Source organism: Palaemon carinicauda, chromosome 1 (assembly GCF_036898095.1).
Source record: "Palaemon carinicauda isolate YSFRI2023 chromosome 1, ASM3689809v2, whole genome shotgun sequence".
In the NCBI taxonomy this organism is placed as follows: Eukaryota; Metazoa; Arthropoda; class Malacostraca; order Decapoda; family Palaemonidae; genus Palaemon; species Palaemon carinicauda.
The window spans coordinates 256232695-256247694 of record NC_090725.1 but is presented as its reverse complement, the minus strand read 5'-3'; the positions used below and the strand labels follow the sequence as shown (position 1 = coordinate 256247694).

The 15000-nt window shown below is 37.5% G+C and overlaps 1 protein-coding gene across 12 annotated transcripts in view; it reads left to right on the top strand.

The window, feature by feature from the left end:
* Nucleotides 1-15000, top strand: part of LOC137655305 (RNA-binding protein, mRNA-processing factor 2a-like) — a 354099-nt gene that overhangs the window by 251938 nt on the left and 87161 nt on the right. The window lies entirely within an intron of this gene.

The following is a 15000-nucleotide window of genomic DNA, read 5'->3' as shown; positions in this document are numbered from 1 at the left end:
GAGAGAGGAGGAGAAGAAGAAAATGGGATGATAAGAGATAGTACCATCGGCTTTTCTGTGGTGGCTGTTAAATCTACTGGCTGTCTGAAGCTGACCAAGAAGTAACTAGGTTAGGGTGGCAGCAACTCCTTCCCAGGAGAGGCAACCCCTCTCTCTCTCTCTCTCTCCTCTCTCTCTCTCTCTCTCTCTTATTTGGTCTTTAACCCTTAACTGGTTAGAAATCATACAATAAAAACGATATGCGATATATATATATATATATGTGTGTGTGTGTGTGTGTCTGTCTGTCTGTCTGTGTGTGTGTGTCTGTCTGTCTGTCTGTGTGTGTATGTGTGCGCGTGCGGGAGGTTATCAGAAATAACCCGAGATAAGTATTTTGTGATTTATAGTAATTTTAATTTTTTAAACTATCTTGCAAATATAATATGCTTTTGCATGTAATTAATTGCTGCTGTGCTTCGTTTTAGCCCCCTCTGCATGTTAGGTTCAATCGGTCTGTATTCATACAGAAACAATTTATAATTTATTTATTTTACTTTGACCAATTCCTCTGTACGTGGGCCTACAACGTATGTCGGACGCTATCATTCATTGTTAGGCTTTTCTACATTCCACTGTCCTTTTCACCCCCATGAATTATTGCACCCTCAGCCCAGCTAGTAAGCAACACTGTCAGACCATTTCACTGTTTAAGGTTAGTATAAAGAAGGGCAGACTGGCACAGAACAGTCTGACATCCTTGCTCATGAGCCAAATTATTGTTAATGAGGTAGACGCCGTATAAAGCTGACAGCTAGCTCTAGTTCTATACTTCAGGAATAAATTGAACATTATGCTTTTTCTTATCGATTTTAATGAATTTAGAAAACATTTGGAACATTTTGTGTAAAAAATAGATATCTGTAGCTGCATTCATTCACTGTTCTGTTCCATCTTGTGCCTATTCCATTCTACTAGCTTGATCTGTTTCAGTAATCCGAAGTTTACCATTTGTGTACAGGTTTATTTCCAGACGGCCATACACGTACTTTCCCCTTCGGGCAAGAGCTCTTCCGGGAACTCCCAGTAATGAGACGCCCAGGTAAAAGTAGGGGCTTTATGATCCTCCGATAGGTTTATTAGAGCAGTTTATCTGCACTTTAGCGTCATCATCCATGTTTCAGTGGAGCATCTCTCCCTTAGCTCGATTAGGAAGCTTACTTCTCAGGTGTGCTGGATGATGTTCGAAGGAAAGGAAACTTTATGGTCAATGGCAGTGTTCGTTCGTCTTAGGAGCCTTGGCTTGAGGGCTTTCAATCGAAAGTGAATTCCGCTCAGATGGGCAGGTTTTGACTTTATTTAAGAAGGGACACGAGTTTCATATTAAAATAAATCTTAGAAATTATGTCATTGGGTGTAAAGGCTCTCAGATTACGTTAAACTCTACGCAAAGTTAGTGGTTTGAGCTGAACCTCAGAATTTGTAAAGCCTATTGATTACTCTGATTTAAAGTCATTAAACAGAATTTTCTGAACCGCTTAACAGTTATTGGACAGAATTAGATTAGTTGAACGAGGCCGTATCCAACTGAGTGCTCTTCATTTGGTCTATTTGGATTCAACAAAAATGACTAAACATTCCAATTAAAGTTATTTTCTCAAGACAGTTCTCATTAAAGCTGTTCTGTTGGAGTGAAATCAAATACTGGTAAATCTTTCAGGAGAACAGAAACGAAGCTACGGAAGAAAAGCACTGACTGCCTAGTTCTGATCAACGGCTTTCCCACAGATGGTGGCTTGGAGTTCCATATCTTTAAGGCCTCGTAGGACTTTTCGGGAAGCATGGCTGTCTCTGAAGCAAACCATGAAACCCGAATAGCATGAATGATCCACCTTATTTGTTAATGGTTTTTGTGTAGCATCAATGAGATTTTTAGTGGTTATTGATTTGGGGGTGTTTGTGTGGGTGTATAACTGGTTCTGATTACTGTCTTTATGCGTACCGTCAGAAATGACGGCAATATGAAAGGGATGAGAAGTCACTGCTACAGGAATACTTTTACCTGCTGAAATAGTCACTTTTCACACCGACGGAGAAGTCTCATCAGTATTTCATCACCCCCGACCTTACTTTTCACTAAACTATCGTAACCCAATCTCTCCATGAGACTGAACCACCTAGAGTAACCTAACAATCATATCTATATACATCTTGTTTTGTCACCCTATTGTTTCGTTATCAATCACATGTATTATGAATTCAGTTTATTTCACCGTGTGGCACTTTATATAACTGAATCACATTCTACATCTACACTTGACTCGGGAGAATTGACTCGTGCATTCCCACCTTGGTATCCTCAAACAGTTAAATTCCTTGCCAACCTTTTTCACACCCCTTAATATCTTTTGTTCTTCACTTAGTTTGCAACTTGCCTCTTCTCTCATCTTATAATCGTCAGATTACTCCCAACTACTTTGAAGATCAACTATTTTCATTTGTCCACCATCCATATTAACATCAATTAATCCACCCTCTCTGTTTCCACATGTTGCAATAATGTTGTTCCTCCTAGATTTTCCATGTAAACCCTTTCGAACCCTGTTACTAGCTTCTGTAGTTTCTTTTCACTAACCCCAATTAGCGTAGTATCATACGCATCGACCTTGCCACTCCTTGTATATGAATCTTTCTTTTATCTCCTTAGCAAGTAATAATAATAGTAATAACTTTCGATGTACATTTATCTCTCTCATCGCCTCCTTTTACAATTGATAGTGAACAGCCTAGGAGATTGCACACCATTGTCTCAGATACATTTGTGCTCCAAGCCTGTACTATCTCTCTTAATTAAACACGTTATACCTCATAAATATTTTTATTCGTTCTGTACAATTCATCTTTTATACGGTACCGTACATTCTCTACGTCCTCTTCGTTGCATCTCCGTCCGATCGTGAGCTTTTTTCGCCGCTGGTTCGCTGGACCACATTTAGCCTCAAGTAGTAAGGAAATCATTAATTATTGAATTGCGATTTGTTTGATGGCTATTTCTTCCTTGTTTGTAAGATTTAGATCTAGAATTCATTCGTGCTTCCCTTTTCTGAGACTTACAAATTTCGAATCACTTGAAAATTCAGGTTCATTATTTCTTGAATGATTTACTTCCTTTTAATTTTTTGTCTCCATTTATAGTTCTTGCTAGGAAGAAAATCCCACTGGCCTTTGTAGTAGAAAGTATGAGTTGTTTCCTTACTGTGTGTACGAATAGACGTGTTTTGTGTAAAATGTAATTACAAAACGTATCAAAATTTTCCGGGCATAATATCTCTAAAATAGGCGGACCAAACCCAATAATGAGGTTGATAAACACCCATGCTCACATTGTTGGAAGTGACAAAGACAAACACGGGGGGCGTTTCGCCGTATGAGGTACGACAAAAGGGAGTCTCAATTAAGACATCATTATCTTGGAGGTCGAAAAATAAGCTCTCTCTCTCTCTCTCTCTCTCTCTCTCTCCTCTCTCTCTCTCTGCTGGATCAAAAGCCGCTTTCCAACCTCCACATACAAGGGGAGAGATTTTTTAATTTAAGCAGAAATAATCTTTGTGGCGTAACGGCGTCGCTTGACACAACCAACGCCTACAGCAGAGATGATGAAGACTGCTGGTAGAACAAATCTCTCTCTCTCTCTCTCTCTCTCTCTCTCTCTCTCTCTCTCTCACTTTGTAAGATTATTGAATCTTGCTTGTGATGCTGGTTCGATGATCTCTATCTTCTGTTTATAGAGTAGGTGCTGGAGTAATGGTGAAGTCATGCCTGAAATAGAGAGAGAGAGAGAGAGAGAGAGAGAGAGAGAGAGAGAGAGAGAGAGGCGGGGGTCTGTGTGGCTTTATGATTTCAATATATTCATTAAATGGTTCGTTCAGATTAGGAAACTAGACCTTTTATTCATAACTTTTAGCTATAGAGTTGCGTATACGCACAGAAAACAAGAACTATTCAGTAATGGCAATACACAAATAGTCGATATTCTAATTTCTGGAAATGATGCCTCGGCTCTGTCTTATGTTGACCTATTTTTCGATACCTTCTCTGCATTCCAATGACTACTTTTTCTTACTGCATAGCGACTTCAAGGCATCCTTTTTTTTCATCCCTTCGAAATAACATGATATCATGAGGTGCATTAAAAGCATTTTGCAGGTCTCGAATTTCTTATATATATATATATATATATATATATTTATAGCCTACACACACACACACATATATATATATATATATATATAGTATATAATTATCATTTATTAGTTTTCAGTTTTGTTTACAGTACACCCACCACAAGGTGTAGGGGGACATGTAATGCCTTTGGCTATTCAGTTCATTTCACAACGCATAGTACGGCATGAATAAGATTACCTTATTTTCAAGGAAACCTACAGCAGTATAATTGGGAACACCATTAGCCTCGAGAGAGGATGCTCATCTGCATTTTCGGTTGTGTTTTCCCCGTCAAAGGGTCCACAACCCCTAAGTTGGCGTCTAAACCATTGGCACTTCCTACGGCTACGTTATCTAGGGTGGGCTACCTCACACCACCCCGGTAACAAATCTCAGTTCCCTAGGTGTGTAAGGGACTTCGACACGTTGCTGATGAGCCCTCTGCTTAGATATAGGAAGCAACTATTATCGGGTTGAATTCTTTTACCTACTGCGTGTAAATTCTACAGAAAGGACTCTCTCTCTCTCTCTCTCTCTCTCTCTCTCTCTCTCTCTCTATATATATATATATATATATATTTATATTTATATATATACAATTTATATAGATATGAATATATGTATTTTCATATATTTATATTATCTATGAATATATATATATATATATATATGTATATATATATATATATATATATAGAATCAGTTATTTTACATATTGGATGAGAAATATAAGGGTAGGAAGTGTTTTGTCATAATTACATTCCCACCTCAATGAGCTAATATGATTTGATGTATATGAGTTTCCCATAAAAAAGGTATACATGTCCGTCAGTGCGTATGGCGCTTATCAACATTGCTGTCACGTATGCGTGCGTGTTGATGTGTATTTGTAGAAGAACTGTGTATATGTTTGCGTGTTTCTGCTTCCCTCATTATCCTGTATGTTTAGATTGAGCAAATGTTCGCCTAGTGTTTAGACTGCATGCGTTCGCTTATTTGTGTGTGGCAGTTAGATCTAGGTTTCCTTTGTGCGTTTATGTAGGTGTTGGTTGTCAGTCAGTCGGTGCGAGAGGATTGACACTAATGTGTAAGGAATTCTGCTTTCCATTACAGATGTTTCATAGGGAAAATTCACTTAGACTGACGAGTGATTATCCCATTATATGGTTACCATAACGATTGTGTTTTTTTTTGTGTATGGACATACATACGGTCTATGTACGCATGGATGTGTTCGCGTGGTGTAGGTATGTGCGTGAGTACACACACGCACACATACACATACACACCTCTCGATCAATAGCGGGCGGGGTCTTCCTAGGGTGTGCGACCCCTCCCTCTCTCGTACCCTCAGAGAGTCTCTCTCTCTCTCTCTCTCTCTCTCTCTCTCTCTCTCTCTCATACACAGACACACTCACACACACAACCTTCTGCCGGCACCTGCCTATACCAACTGTCCCACACACATACAGGCACACATAAACACACCCTTCTCAGGAAGTCACCTGCATGGTCCAGCTGAACAACCAGCTGGAATAGCTGTTACCTCTGCTACCACCTCCCCTCATCCCCCCACTCCCTTATAGCTTACCACACCCTTACCTGTGCCCCTCCCTCTGGAGTCAGGTATAATAGAGAGAGAGAGAGAGAGAGAGAGAGAGAGAGAGGGAGAGAGAGTTTACACTACTAGAGCGGAAACTAAAGTAACATTTATGTTTCCCTGACTGTAGGTAATCGAAGATCCACGGAGAGAGAGAGAGAGAGAGAGAGAGAGAGAGAGAGAGAGAGATAAAACTTTTGAAATGAGATTTACATTATTAGCTGTAATGGAAATGTGAGGACTCATGATCGTAGCTAAAGTTTTGGCTCTGTATAAATGATAGCATTTGTCTTTCTGTTATGCATCACAGGCCAGCGGCTGAAAATCAGAATACAAGGAAATTAGGATAACACAATGCTACATTGAAGCTGTAGTTTACGATTTTGTATGAACAAAAGTGTGTCTAAAACAAAGTATTAGATATTGATTTAGAACCTGGAATTATTTTTTTTTTTTTTTTTTTTTTTAGTTTTGGATAACTGACCATTAACGCCGCAGGTGGACTGTGATTTGATCATAAAAATTTTAATTTATAGAAATAATGTTGGTGGATAAATCTTCTGTGCCTTAGTGAACTGTGAATCTGATAACTCAATTTATCTGCTCACACCACTAGAGCGTTGGTAAGTAAAACACCTTCCAGTGACAATAAGAACTTGGAGTGTGCGCTCTTCATCAGAATTCTTAATTAATACTAATAGGAAATCAATCTGAGCGCATTCAGAAAGCCAGACCGCCACACTCAAAGGGTAGTATATGTGTATGTGTGTGTATATATATATATATATATATATATGTATATATATATGTATGTGTGTATATGTGTATTTAATGTATTACATGTTGCATAAATATATTTATAAATGTATTTGTAAAGTTAAATATTAGCATAGCTACGTAACTATATGCCACGATCGTGTCATTAGAGTTGACAAATAGTCTTGTGAACTTGACACATGGGCACTGAGAAAAAAAACGAAAGGAAATAAAAACTTTTAAAAGTTTATTAGTAGTGACAAATTAAACGTTTGAAAGGATATACATTACGTGAGCCCCACTCCCTGGGTCAAAACATGTTTTTTGTCATCCAAGGTTATCTTGTAACTTTCTAAGGTTTTGGGCACACCAATTGACTGGTCTAAAATTAGCTTTTGCGATCAAGATAATATAAGAAGCATGTCAGTGAAGAGTCAAATTAATATATTCGTGGGGTTGCGATCTTTGGCCGCCTTATTTTTTATTTTGATGTATATATACGTGGTCATCGTCATCTATCGTTTAGCTATATGAAAGCGCATTTATTTTATTTTCTTGACATTTACAAGTTTAAATTGCATCTGTATTCATTGAAAATAGCAAATATCAAGAATTCAAAAGATTAATATATATATATATATATATATATATACACACATACATAAAAGTAAGTGTGTGCGTGCAAGTGACATATATGCATACATATATAAGGAGAGAGAGAGAGAGAGAGAGAGAGAGAGAGAGAGAGAGAGAGAGTTTAACCATAAACTCACAATTTCTCTTTGTCCTCCCAAGGTACCTATACCACAACACCTTTAGTTGTTTTTTTATTACCCTCAGTTTACATGAGATAATTTTTACCTTAGTAGTACCCGGAAAAAAGATCACCACTGCCTTGTAGTTGAGTATCTGTTTGGTCTGTCATATGTGAATATTCATTGTTGTAATAATTTTTATTTTTTACTCATTGGGTTTTCGTGATTCCTGGCTTTTGGGTAAGAGAATAGCTTGCATGTTCTTCAGTCTTTTTTCCCTTTTTTTATTTCTCTCAATATTGCTTTTCTTCGTGTATTCTTATCCCCCTGTAATATGCGAGTTGTCGAATGTTTATGGCCTGTATTTTCTTCTTTTATTAATGTCGTCCTTACATGTATTCCATTATGCCTCCTTGGTCGTTTTCTGTTGTACGAGTCGGTAGACGATATCTTTTTTTTTCCCCTGGGAAGTCAGGTATTGCTTTTTCAGTTACTGGTGATGCATGAGGAAAGTGCGTGGCTAGGGGAGGGCAGTGCTCTCCCCTCACCTTCCCTCCTAATGTAAGTTCTTAACCTAGACCCCCATTTACTACCGCTTTGCCTCAATTTTAATTGCAGGGTTTTTTGTTTTGTTAATCATGTTTTTATATTATTTTAGCTTTCCTCTTTTTTTAGTGCTTGCTGAGTCCCTCCTCTTTCCCTGTGACCCATCTCCTGTCCCCCCTTTCCCTCCCTCCCTTCGACTGGTGGGTTTTCCATGACATACATCGCAGGGACATTTATGGCCTATTCTACACGGTGGAAATTCACGTCACGTCGCACACTTACTACTATGCGTGGTAGAATAAAAGATGAAACACCCAAGACAAAGGAAAAAGGTCAACGTTCTTGAATATTTCGAAAGTGGGAAGGAGACCATACATTTCTGGCTAAGACCTATAACGTTTCTGAAGAAGAGGCTGACATTTTGGAAAACATTTTAGTTTTTTAGGGAACTGAGAAACCGAACATTTCAGGACACGGGGCCAAACGTTTTATTTATTTAAGGTCGACAAAATTGTGGAAGGGAAATTTGTTGTTAGAAAAAATTCCTATGTGCCAGCTTTCCAGAGTTTGGTTTTGGCATTCACTTGTAAAGAAAGGATTTTTAGGCGATTGGTGGGGTACAATATTCGAAAATTTGTTTTGTTTTGAGTCAGAATTCTTACTGTTTATAGAATAAATATACAGAACTTCATAGGATGCCAAAGAAATCTAAATATAGCTCTTGTTGCTATTGAAGCGACATCTATTGTATTGTATAAAGTTATAAGATATCACTTGTTTTCATCAGCACACACGTATTCATCCATAATTAATATCAGGATTTTATTATACGAAGCAATCTTCCTTCAATGGGCGGATAAAATCCTGAATCCAATAACGCTCGTTTTCATAAAGTTCTTGTGTTGTTTTGTCGTTTCTTATCTCCTCAGAATTCCTTCGCACTTAAACGCTAGTTGAGAGAATCTTCATGTACATTTAAGGAGGCTATACAAGTAGGATAGTGAAATATAGAAGTAATGAAAGGCGAGACTGTAATTTGATGAAAACGAAGACAACAGGTAGAAGTGTTATGATAGAAGAGTTAAGAAGATTGATGATGGGAATGGAAAAAAAATGAAGTGCGGTAAAGAAGATAGAATTTTCGTAGAGATTAATGAGATAATGGTGCATGCAACAAAACGTAAAAGATGTACGAATGCAGTTTCCTTATGATGGAATGAACGTTTGTACGGCTTATTGAAAGCTGTTGGCGCAAGAATTGATTGGACGGATAAAGTGTGTATGAAAGTGTACTTGAATGTCGGAATCGTAAGGATGCTGGTAAAAATATAAAGGTACGGAAGTGTTTCTGGGATTAACAAAGAGCAGCAGCTGCTCGCATATGCAGCCATATGTGTGTAATATTGGTTGATTGGATGAAAGGGCTTTAGGTAATGGCTGGGAGGGAATGCTGCCATTCTTGAAGAAGGGAGATGAAATGTTGATGTGATTTTATAAGCAGGAATCAGGCTGGCGGGGTTTTATGTTATTCTATATAGTAGACAGTCGTTTGAATATAGGAATTCGATTTAGTTTCTGCGGGACTCTTATATCAGGCTGAACTTTACTTTGGCCTGAAATGGAATAGACGAGTTCTTATTTCATTGTTCTTATAGATGGATATTTTAAAATTCAATAACCTGTCATTCACAATAGTCCTTTTAATTCTAGTTTTTTGACAGTAGTTAAATTTATTTTACTTAATATGTGCAAAACATTTCATGATCACATAGCGTTTCCTTGTTGACAATCACATCATCGCCTACTATATCACCCTCGTTACTTTGCTTCATTTTCCGATTACCACGCATCCGTTTATAAAATCTAAAAGAAAAAAATAATGAAAGGGACATGTGTCTTCGTCATCCTCAAACCGGTCATCGAATGAAATGAATAACAAGCATTTTAAACAACATGATATGCAATGCCTGTGGCCCCGTCCCTTACGACCTCGTCCTTGGTGGAAGACCGCTCAAAGTTTTTGGAGGTCAAGGTTTGAAGTGCGAGATGTGTTTGGGATGATGCAACCACCGATTGGTTTTCCATGAGGCGTTCACACTCGCTTTGAGGAATTTTGAACAACTATCTTTGGTGGGAAACTTATGAGGCATAGTTGGAATGCACTCATTCTTCCGCTGTGTTTGTTACTTTAGTGATACACACACACACACACACACACACACACACATATATATCTATATATATATATATATATATATATATTTGTGTGTGTGTGTGTGTGTACACGTGTACCGAGTGTCCGTGATGGGATACGTTAGCGTGGTGAAAAGGTGTCTGCATTGCCGTGATCAGCAAAATTGTACTAATCAGGGCCAACCGTATTGAACGATCAGATTAAAATCTCCCGTCATCACCAATCCGCACTGGCCAGCATGGTGATGAAAACTGGGCAAACCCCAGACATGGATTAACATGCCTGAGGCCTTAGTCCTGCAGTGGACAAGAAACGGCTGCATGCATTTGTTGTTGTCATTGTTATTGTTATATATACTGATATATATATGGCTTAAAAATAAACAGCAGTTTTTGGGTCGCTCATTCTTTTAATTATTAAATGAAAGCTTCCGTTTGAGGATGATGCTTTCAAAGGGTGTTGTATAAAGCTTGCATGCATTCATTGCAATGAAATAAGTTTTAAATTCTCTCTCTCTCTCTCTTTCTCTCTCTCTCTCTCCTCTCTCTCTCTCTCTCTCTCTCTCTCTCTCTCTTATGAAGCGTATCTTCCTTCATATACTTTTAGTTTTTGCGAATTTTAAATGGTTTCTGGGTGTTCGATGTTCACGATTGCGGGAAGCGTACTAAAACTAGACTTTTGCTAAAGTGTTATGGTGGTGTTCTTTGCTCTCCTTTTAAAGGTTGAAGTTCGTATAGTTTTTATTTTTTTATTGCCAATGATTAGACTTATTCAGCCTGGCCAAAGACGATGGTATCCTTATTTTCTGGCAGTAATTTCTCGTTTACTCAGTTTATTTCGTTATATAAATTCTCGAGAAGAGGAATAAACTCCAGGTGACCGAATTATCATATACCACCAATTTTCCATTCCGTTAATTTAGTAGCGTAGGTTTTTCTTATAGACTGTATTAGCAATATTTTATTCTTATTCTCTCTTGTTTATTTGGTGTCGCGACTTTTTTTAATTTCATGTTTATTAATTTTTAATTACTTAAATGAACAATACGCGATATGAAACGTTAAATACTCTGAACGAACAACGTAAAACGACAGTGGAGGTCCTGTAGAGAGTGGGGTTCCCCTGCTGTATGGGATCAGAAAAGCAGCATTCAAAGTAAAGTAAAGTAATCTAGTCCTTGTTATATTAATTAGAAATCAACTTATCTGTTTCTATCCAATGTCAGGATTTTCCATAAGATATGTATGGCTTTTTCGCTTGGCATTATTTTACGAGTATATGCCTTGCTACATTTATACATGGTCTTTACCCCTCTAGATAGGTTAAATTATCGATTCTATGTTTCTCCTTTATTTCAGCCAATCTAGCTCGACCTATTCCATGATTTATATCCATGTTTTTCTCCTGCTCCTTTATAAATTACATTTTGTTTTCTCTACCATATTTTCAGTTGCCATGGATAGTTTTTATAATTAGAACTTGACACAAATTAATTTGACATGTTTTTTGTGATTTTTGACATTTCCTTTTTTTTTACTTTCTATTTTCACTTCATAGTCCTAGCTGTGTTCATTTTTTTCCATATATTTGTGCTCTAATAGAGTAATCATGTATTTAAAATTATGTCCTGCGCATGTTTTTCCCAAACATTTACTTACTTGCCTGACTTTGGTTCGTATAATCAGCTTTAGTCAGGGATTAATTGGTGATTGTTTCCATTTTACTATTGAATAAAAAGCAGCTGAAGGCTTTGTAGTCATTTCTATCTTGACAGACATCTGCTAATGGGTTTATGTTTAGCGGTATTTTTCTCGTCTTTTACTAGTCGTTCGACTGTGACGCTTTCCTCACAGGATCGGACAGTGGTGCGTCTTTCCATTGCATGTCTACGACACATCTCCATGGCAGGTGAACATTAGAAATAATCCCCATAGTCAACACGAGTCAACGGGTTTTTCTCTCTGGTTGAATTCTCCGTCTATCGTGACTCTTAAGAACTTAATTGGGTTACAAAAAAGAAAGTTTGAAAAGAAAAATTTCCATTTGCATGCCCAGTTGAAGGGTAGATCTCTCTCTCTCTCTCTCTCTCCTCTCTCTCTCTCTCTCTCTCTCTCTCAGACATAGTGTGACTTAGTTCTTTTTTATAGTGAAGGAGTCTAATATCTTAAAGTAACATTGCCCTCAATTAATAATCTACCTGAAGTTGCTGAATTTTGTATCCTTCGGTTCATGTAATGTACAGTATATTCTTTCCCTTTGGTGTTTTCATAACATATTTAAATACTGCACTTGGATCCTATATCTTTTCAGAACACAAGTGTCGATGATTTCATAAAGATTGCTGGTTAAAATTTGTAACCACTAAAGTCCCGTTGAACCGGAAAATATCCTAAAATAAATTGTTGGTTCCTGGTTTAGATATATCCAGTGATTCGCATTACGGGGTAATGTAATTCTTCCATGAGACGGTATCTCTTTCTCTTACGTTCTAGAGAATGTTTGGGACCGAACACATCTTCAAACCATATGAATGATAGTTTGGATCACTTATTCTCGCAGATGATCTACCATCCCTTTTCGATTAGAATTTTTCATTTATTTTTTGAGCTGAAGAAGTTGCTCTTTCTCCTTGTAGAAGACTTTGAATTCTCACAGTTATTCCATTTTGCTCTAATACAAAATTTTCGATTTTAAGAGGAGGTTGAGTACCTATCCTTTCTTGGCTAGAAACTCCCAGCCGGCTTTAGTAAAATAAACAGACTTGTAAAACTATATGCTTGCTAGGGAAAGTACATCAGTAAAGGTAATATCCTTGCAGTCTTGCTGGGAGAGTCTCTCTAAGAGTGCACATAGCTGCTGTTTTTTTTTTTTTTTTTTTTTTTTTTAAGGTTTACTGTAACTATCTAAATTTGTAAAAGTATTGAATTTCCTCTGGAATTGGAGAAGGGGTTGAAGGTTGAACAGAGTCATTGACTATCAGGCGAGATTTTGTGATAGGATGCTGTTTTTCATTCTTTCTCGTTTATTCTGTAACATTTTTGTTGGGAAAAAAATCACTGCTGTCGCTTTTCGGAAAAAAAAATATTTTTCCTGGCCTCTCGATGCAAATTTTCTCATTTATAATGTTGATTATGGAAATCGCTTCGTTTATGGTTAAATGTTATAAGCTTTTTATAAAAAGTTGTGCTTGTGATTTTTATTTATATTCTATATAGTTTTGTTTTTTTCTGTGATCTGTTTTCTGCAAAAGGGCTCATTTATTCTGCACCGTATAATTTATGATTTTTCCTTCTGCGGCATTGCATCAAGTTATTTCAAATCATAAATCTTTAAGAATTAGTCAAATGATGGTTTTGAAAAATACCATATAGTAATGTCAATTTTTATTGCATTTAATGGGCACCGTAAATAAGAGCTTACAAATCGAAGGATCAAGTGTCTCGGGTAATTTTAAATACATCAAAATAATTTATTTTAAATTGAGACGCCATTTGAATTCGACGTGGAAAAAGTAATATTAGTTTTAATTAAAGACTTTTTATATGCCAGATATTAGACGTAATTGTTGAAGGAAGTTTCTGGTCTTTGTAAAGTGTGTGTGTGAGAGAGAACACTTTACAAAGAACAGAAACTTCCTTCAACAACTGCGTCTAATATCTGGCAAAAAGTCTATCATTATAACTAATTTTTTTTTTCTCAATTTCAAATAGATTATTTTTGTTTGTTTAAAAATACTCGAGACATTTGATCCTTAAAATTCGAATAAATGTTTACGGTTTTTTGTTTGTTTGTTTACTTGACTGTGGTTCAGAACTTGGTTCGTAGTATCGTTGGCAACTCAACCTTCAAAATAAAATGACACATTGTCTTTTCTCCGAAGGAACTATCAATTTTAGTCTTAAGGGCAACAGATGGATAAAGTAAGCATCTCTCTCTCTCTCTCTCTCTCTCTCTCTCTCTCTCTCTCTGAATTTTCCATCCTCTCTTTTATGATGTGTGGAGGGTGGGGCGGGAGGAAGGGAGCGAATTGGGGTCTTCGTTCCGTGTATTCATGAAGGCATAAGATTTCCCCTTCTTAAGGTCATCTGTATCCCGTTTCCATTTTACGGGTTTTCCCTGTAAAGACCGTTTTCTATCCCCTTCATTACCATACGGACATTTATCTCCTGTCAGATTACCGCTGAATAACTTTTTTCAACTGTTCTTCTCTATCCCCTTCTCTTGTCACTTTTTTTAGGAGAAACTCGTCGTTTTTTATCATTCTTACATTAATCCTAAGCAGAATCAAGAAGTTTTCCTCCCATTTTCGCTCAATTCTTAGGCTTAACCTTGAGAAACGTTTTCTACTTCTCCCCAAGACACTATAGTATAGCATCATCGAAACGTTGAATCTGGAAACGTCATCTTACTCTCGTAATCTTTATTGTCAATATCGGTACGTTTGTCACGAGCTTTGTTTTTAGAATAAGACCTCACATTATCCTCTTCCGGAAGCTCCTATTTTTCCTTTGGGATTTACAGGGAAATATCAGAGCCGGCAAAGATCTGATCTGTTTCATCTTATGAGAACGTCTTGGTCGTATCTCTCTCTCTCTCTCTCTCTCTCTCTCTCTCTCTCTCTCTCTCTCGTGTATTTTTGTATTTTGCATATTGTGTTCTTATATTATATGAATTCTCTCTCTCTCGGCCCAACTTACGGTTCACGTAGGATTCTTTTGAGATTACTGGAGGAGGATGAGGAGCTGGAGTTAGTGAGGGGTTCCTGGGCCCATGGACGGTTCTTTTGAGGCAGACGAGGAACAGGGGTAACCGTAGTAGGAGGAGGAGGGCGAAGGAAAGGTCCGTCCCCCCTTCCCCTCCCTTTCTCTGCCGTGGATTTGTCGGCGAGCGCTAACGACCTTGTCAATGCCGATGTCGTTCAGGAGAGGGGAAACAAAAAAGGGGAA